The following is a 6,835-nucleotide window of genomic DNA, read 5'->3' on the forward strand; positions in this document are numbered from 1 at the left end:
GTTATTATAATTTCTTATACTGTATTGTACAAATGGATGTGGAACGAACAATACTATTAACTAATGTTAGGTGTTTGTTGGTGGGATAGTTTGTTTCTCAAGGGAGGGGGATACATTTTATTCGGTCATTAGAATTTGTCCAGGAGGGCTATATTAGGGCATTGGCCAGATTTAAAATAGAGGGGGCGAGGCTTGCCCTTTTTGCTGCAATGCCATTGGTCCATGCTGTAAGCTAAAATGCCTCTACATAGGGCAGGTAAAAAGACAGTGAGACTGACATTAGGCACTGCAGAAAAAGGATTCATCTGGATTACTTCATTTTATTTATCTTTCAATGCAAATTTACAAAAAACTCTCAGACACATCTTGACTTTTTTTTGTCTTCAATGATTACTCTTAAATCAGCTTCAAATATTTGTAACAATCTTTTGATGAAACTTGCTCATAGTGTTTGATGACTGTTGTTTGATGTTTGGTATTTGTATTTGTTTTGTGTTTTGTTTTTAGGTATGGATCAAACAAGAACCAAGAGTTGAAAAGTCAATCTCCAGTAAGGTGAGTCAGATTTGAGATGTACAGTATCGATGTAAAGGGAGAGTATGCAGTGACCCAGACATTCAACCCGTTGATTGACAGGTAGCAGTTTTGATATTGAAATGTTATATTCTACTCAGTATTGCAAAAATAAAAAGACAATGTTCCTAGTCCAGGATTACATACAAAACTATGTGATTCTGAGCCACAGAAGCATCAGTGCTGTCTCTACATGTCTAGCAGGGTTAAGGCATTCACCTGGGCCTGGAACACACTGGAGGAATGGAACAGAACAGGAGCAGGTCTCATCTTGTGCAGGGAGAGGCTGGCACACCCTTTACACACGCACAATAAACAGATACATGGAGTGAACTGGCTCTTGCACCCTCTATAAGTATGTCATTCTTCTCTCCTCAGTGTTTCCTCAGTGTTTTATGTTCCATTTTGACTCATTTTGTGTTTTGTTTTCTGATAAGGTTCCAAGGAGTACTCAGCTATGAATTGGGGCAAAGGAAAGGACTCATAGGCTGACTGGAATTAGCCATGCATTCTATCCTTCATTCCACCGGAGTCTGTGTCATGAACCATTCAGATTTCAGTGGTGTGAAGAGTAAGAAACATGGACTTTATCGTCAATAGAAAAGATTGGAGAATTGGATTCTCTACTCTGTGACTATGGACTCAAATCAGTAACTGAATGTAGTATTGTTTTCAGCATTGTACTGCAGACATACTGTATATTAAAAAACATTAGGAGTATTTTTTTTTTACATAGATCAATAAAGAATCAAAGCCTGACGGAGCAATGCAAACATGAATAAAGTGTTACTACCTGCATTAGATGTCATTTATATTTCTGTTTATGGTTTGGTGTATGACTCAGTTGCAATCTCTACAAGAACATGGTGGGTCATTAAAATGGTCATTAAAATTTGCAATTCATGACCATTTCTGTGACCTATGACCTACCAGGTCATAGGTCAGTTCAGGTTCATCAAAGCTGGGCCTGAGAGACTGAAAAACAGCTTATATCTCAAAGCGATCAGACTGTTAAATAGCCATCACTAGCCGGCTTCCACCTGGTTACGCAACCCTGCACCTTAGAGGCTGCTGCCCTATGTACATAGACTTGGAATTACTGACCACTTTAATAGTGGAACACTAGTCACTTTAATAATGTTACATACTGCTTTACTCATCTCATATGTATATACTGTAGTCTATTCTACTGTATTTTAGTCAATGCCACTCCGACATTGCTCAATCTAATATTTACATATTTCTTTATTCCTTTCTTTTACTTCTAGATGTGTGTATTGTTGTGAATTGTTAGATACTACTGCACTGTTGGAGCTAGGAACACAAGCATATCACTACACCCACAATAACATCTGCTAAATATGTGTATATGACCAATACAATTTCATTTGATTTGATTTTTGATTTGCCATGCAGTACCTCCACTGATATAATGCATCTAAAAAACAAGTTGCATCTAAAATGAAAATATATGTGGCCAGGCACATAATACAAAGCCCTTTAAGAATACCACAAATGTTTGTTGTAATTGCCATATAAAACTAATCACTCACTCTTTGTACATAAATGAGGTTGTGAAATCACAAGTTGTCATTCAGACACTCTTAACCCCACCCCTCCAGGTCCCTTTTACTCAGCCCTGGATTTTCCTGAAGTAGAATACAACTACATGCAAATGGGAATATCACCCGTAGTGAATAACTTTATCAAGGGCATATCTTTCCTCATGCAACTTCTTCTAACTTGATATGGCTTCATCTAAGTAGATACAAATGTCTACATGTATAATATCAACCAATCAGATACTTTTATCTTAGCCTTTAGTCTTTAGTATTTGGCCTTAATTGAAAACCATCCCTCTCTCACATTTCCATCAGATATTTCTATTCAGAGATTGAATGTATCATTCTTGTTCTAAAGATAGCTGGTTTTCCCATGAGACCATACCTGGGTCTCTGTGGGGCAATTAACTATCTTCATTAGCAATGAGACATTTTGCAGACCCCATTCAAAGTGTTAATTGCTTCGAAAGAGACTGCTGGAAGTCATTTGACAGCTATTGTGTGCTTTAGTCATCCAGTTATAATTCTTCCACCCAATTAAGATGAAGGAGCATAATGAATGAACAAACAAAACAATAACAGGACAAATCTGGAATGATTAATATCCTGGTAATTTCACTAATTGGACCGTGTGACAAAAAAGGCTCAAACTCTGCTTCGATGCATCTTTTTTTATTTTCTACACACGTTCATTTCTAGCAACATATTGGTTTCATGACCTTCCAGTTCTGTAATTCCAAGCATGCCATCAACTTTGGGACATAAGTCAAAACAGCTCAAACAATAATATTATATGCTGAAAAATATTAACCGGGATAAAAATCTAATTTAAAAACTAGAGTACATGTGTTCAAGATACTTTTGCCACACATTTCACATTGTACAATGTTAGCTCTATATGTTTTATGATCCATATTCTAATAGCAACATAATTCATTAATAATCAACATTCCTCATCTTTGTAACCATATCTGACCACAATAATGTCCCTCACTCACACAGTAGATAGTGTAGTGGCGCTGTCCTGAACAGGCCTCTCCTGCAACACACACCTCAGCCTGCTGTTCATCTTCCTGTTGGTGGTTATGATCAGCAGGGGGCTGAGTGCTGCATACAGCGACAAGAAGAATATGTGCACAGTCCATTATCCACCCCATAGAGGAACATGTACAGGGTCACCAAGGCCACTACAGCCTTAGCTGTCCGCTGCTCTGCCCCACCACTGGCCCCAAATCTGCTGCAGAGTCCCTTCACCTGCTGGCTGTGGCAGTACAGAAACACCAGGATAACCAGACTGGCCATCAGGGCCATGGGCACCACGTCCCTCCCCACCTGGACAGCCCAGTTCACCTGCGTGGACTGCATAGAAGGGAAGCGAACAAATTAATGCTGTGCTGCATGAGGCCCGAGTCATTCCAGGAGCCCAGGGACAAGGCTATGGCCGCAGGAAGCTCGCCAGGGTCTCTAGCGGGCAGCACACACCCAACACAAGCAGGTTGGCACAGGCCAGGTGCAGCACGATTGCATCAGAAGGAAGGAGCTAGTGCTCCTGGTATAGTGCCAGGAGGAATGCCAAGAGGACAGCAGTGTTTCTTGGGACATCAACCACAGTGACAGGTACAGCACTCCCCAGACCACCTCCTCTGATTCTGTGGTTGCAGAGATAAAGGATATTAAAATATATGTCAAATCAGTATTTGTCAATATATACAATCATCTCAGAAGGCCATTGCATACATCAGTTATTTTACCTGAGAGGAATTCTTTATGATGTTGGAGTCTGATCACTAGTGTGTTTGTAAACCAGACCAAAGTCCCCTTGGCTAGTGAGTTTCCTTGTGTACTTATACTCTCAGAGAGATTCAGTAACTGTAGGTGGTGATCAGCATGGTCCACTGACTTTAGGCTCCTCTTTCATCTCCCTCCAATTACCTGAGATCAATACAGATGACTGCATCTGTTCCAGCTGTGGCTATATGCCACCAGAACATGTAATCAGGACTGAGGACAGAATGACACCAAATAAAAGGAAATGGAGGTCTCAAGAAGTATCTATATGTCAAGTTATTGTGCAAAGAAAGCATTCGAATGGGGACAAAACCCTTTGTCTAATGCTCAATGTATTCCCAGCCATAATTATCACTTTAAATTCTCATAGACTAGGCATACTGTTCTATTTTGTTCTTTTTCTATGGTTTCTTTGAATCGCTTTCTGCTACAGTCCAGGTAAGGACTAACAACAAGCCTACAGTGCCCCCCTCTGGAGAATGATGTGACAAGACAAGTGTATCATTTTTGCCATTCAAAAAGGTCTGACATAGGAGTAAAATAGTTGCCCCAAACTGAAAAATGAAGTATGAGCAATGTGTGTTTGTTTTACTTTGTGATTGATGTTTTATAATGAGATGCATAACAAGTCAGATAGACTTGAGATTGTTTGATGTCATTGATGTGAAACACGCCTCACTGTCACGCTGGCTCCTCTGTCGGAGATAAAAGTGCCGAAGCAAAGACCTTGGTCCATAAAAACAGACTGGAATTCCACTGAAAGGTATATTTACTCCTGGGAGAGTATACTTATTTAGATGTTCAACAGTCGTCTGTAGTTTTTGACAACCTGTTTGAGGCATTGAAATGAAAAATAAATCTATAAAGAAATTCGAAAGGGGAAAAAACAAGTCTAGTCTTTGGAGGAAACTTATTAAAAACCCTCTGCTTACTATGTAGAATACATGATAGAATCCCTAGAGAAGAACATGCATGAACTTGTGCTCTAATTAGTCCTGTACTCATGTCAACATATTGATACTAACATGGGGAAATTACACCACTTCAGATTATTGATCTCATAGTGGTTTGAAAATGAGTAGCAAATTCAAATGTCACCTTAGCCTATAGCAAGGATCCTTCAGCATGAGTTGACTTTATTCCAAGTTCGACTTATAGTTAAGGGTGCTGTCTAAAATACACTGTTATGTCTTAAGCACAGCTAAACCACGACATTACCATCTTTCATTCATATGTTGAGAATGGAGCAACGCTGGGTTAGAAATGTACACTGTCAGGATTGTTACTCCCCACTGTGCAGCAGAGGTTTTGTGAAACAGGATGATTGTTCTTGTAGGTTAATAAACCAGTGTGAAGAGTGGAAATCAGAATAGAAGGCTATTTTCCCAGTGCTCCGATTTAGACTAAACATGCGTTATTGCTAGATAATGACCTTTGCTGCTGTGCCCCTGGCGACATACTCCCAGGACAGGAGAGAACAGAAGTGAGCAGTGCAAGGGTCCAGCTGTGCACGTTGAATGACTTAATCAAGTAGTTTTACTTCAACAATAACAAAAACCACTGCTGGGTTATGGGTGCACTAATATTGAATATTACCCCATTGAACAGGCCATCCTAAAACATGACTGTTTGTTGCGTTATGCCATAGCTTTTTTATTGAGGTTTCTGTTGAATATGGCCATTATTGACATTAATGCTGTCATCTGAAAAGAAAAAAACTCTTACTCTTGGTTACATTTTGTAGTGAGTCCTACGAGGGGTGAAGTGGGTGTTCTAATGTTGTGCCCTAATAATCCCTACAGAGTACAACATGCTTTATACTGAAATTAACCACACTGAATGACCAATACTGTCTTCACATTTCTTTATTAATAGTCGCCGGTAAGGATATGCTTTCTGCAATCATTATCCAATAATTTAGAGAGTGCAATAGGGAACATTTGTTCACAGTTGGTGTATGCATAGGTCTGTTTAACAAACTTAATTTTGTGTCTATATTCTTCAGCAAGGTACCCAAGTAGGTATCATGTTGGATCTGTGTTTCATCATCAAAGAGGTGTCCTTCCTGCTGCAGTCAGGGTTAGGGAACTTGGGGAACACTCTGGTGCTGCTGGCCTACACCCAGGTCTTCTGCTCTGAGCACATACTCATGCCTTTGGACATGATTCTCTGCCACCTCGCCTTCGTTGACCTGATGCTGCTCCCCAGACCATGACTGTGTTTGGCCTGATCGACCTACTGAATGACCCGGTGCAAGGTGGTCATTTACCCCTACTGCATCGCCCGGGCCCTGTCCACTTTCATCACTTGTATGCTCAGTGTGTTCCAGGCGGTGACCATCGCCCCTGCAGCTTTGTCCAGGCTTAAGTCCGGTCTTCCCAGCCTCATTGTGCCCACCTTCGCACGGCTGTGGCTCCTCAACATGGATGCATCACAGCAAGAATTTTCTCTATTGGCCCGCGCAATGGCACCATGCCTGCCTTCACCCTGAATGTTATATTCTTCCGCATAGACAATGTCATCTGGATTTACATGCTGACGGTAGCCAAGTTGTCTCCAATGGTGGCTGACAAGAGGGTCTTCTTCTCCTCCTGGTATGCCTCTCTCAGTCCCATCTTCATCATCAGCTCCAATAAGAAGGTCAAGAGCAAGTTGGTGTGTGCTGCAGCCGACCAAGAACAACCATCAGCCGACACCCAGGACTTCAGTGACAATATCTCAAATGTAACCCAAGCTCTGGATAAACATTATTTCCTTCTGGGGCTATTATACCACACGGATGGTCTTCTTGTGATTATTTTGTGTAATTATGCCTGTGTAGTCTACTTGTTATAGGCCTTCTATTTATTTGTGTAAATCATTGCAGTTTTCAGGATTTTAGATTTAACTCATTTTAGATTTAACTAATTTAA

At 40.6% G+C, this 6,835-nt stretch overlaps 1 pseudogene; it reads left to right on the forward strand.

Annotated features, from left to right (window-relative positions):
• Positions 1–5,949: 5,949 nt before the first annotated feature.
• On the forward strand, positions 5,950–6,779 carry LOC115144909 (olfactory receptor class A-like protein 1; annotated as a pseudogene).
• Positions 6,780–6,835: the final 56 nt, after the last annotated feature.

Source organism: Oncorhynchus nerka, linkage group LG2 (assembly GCF_034236695.1).
Source record: "Oncorhynchus nerka isolate Pitt River linkage group LG2, Oner_Uvic_2.0, whole genome shotgun sequence".
NCBI classification, from domain to species: domain Eukaryota; kingdom Metazoa; phylum Chordata; class Actinopteri; order Salmoniformes; family Salmonidae; genus Oncorhynchus; species Oncorhynchus nerka.